Source organism: Mus pahari, chromosome 3 (assembly GCF_900095145.1).
Source record: "Mus pahari chromosome 3, PAHARI_EIJ_v1.1, whole genome shotgun sequence".
Classification (NCBI taxonomy): Eukaryota; Metazoa; Chordata; class Mammalia; order Rodentia; family Muridae; genus Mus; species Mus pahari.
In genome coordinates this window covers 91,120,521-91,120,832 of record NC_034592.1, presented here as the reverse complement: position 1 = coordinate 91,120,832, position 312 = coordinate 91,120,521, and positions in this window count along the sequence as shown.

The following is a 312-nucleotide window of genomic DNA, read 5'->3' as shown; positions in this document are numbered from 1 at the left end:
GAAAAACATTTAGGTCTAAGCCACAGATTTGCACTATGATATGGCAAGGCCATGTGAACACAGTTGCTTTGAACTTATAACGAGCATATAGAATAAAATACTACTTTGAACTTAATATCAGCACCCTTCTGTAACTCCCATTTTATGTAACATTTTATCTCTGAGGTAATTTTCTAAAGAACTTTTTGTCTAATAAGGTATAAAAAGGCCAGAGAAGGGGCTGGTGAGATGGCTCAGTGGGTAAGAGCACCCGACTGCTCTTCCAAAGGTCCGGAGTTCAAATCCCAGCAACCACATGGTGGCTCATAACCA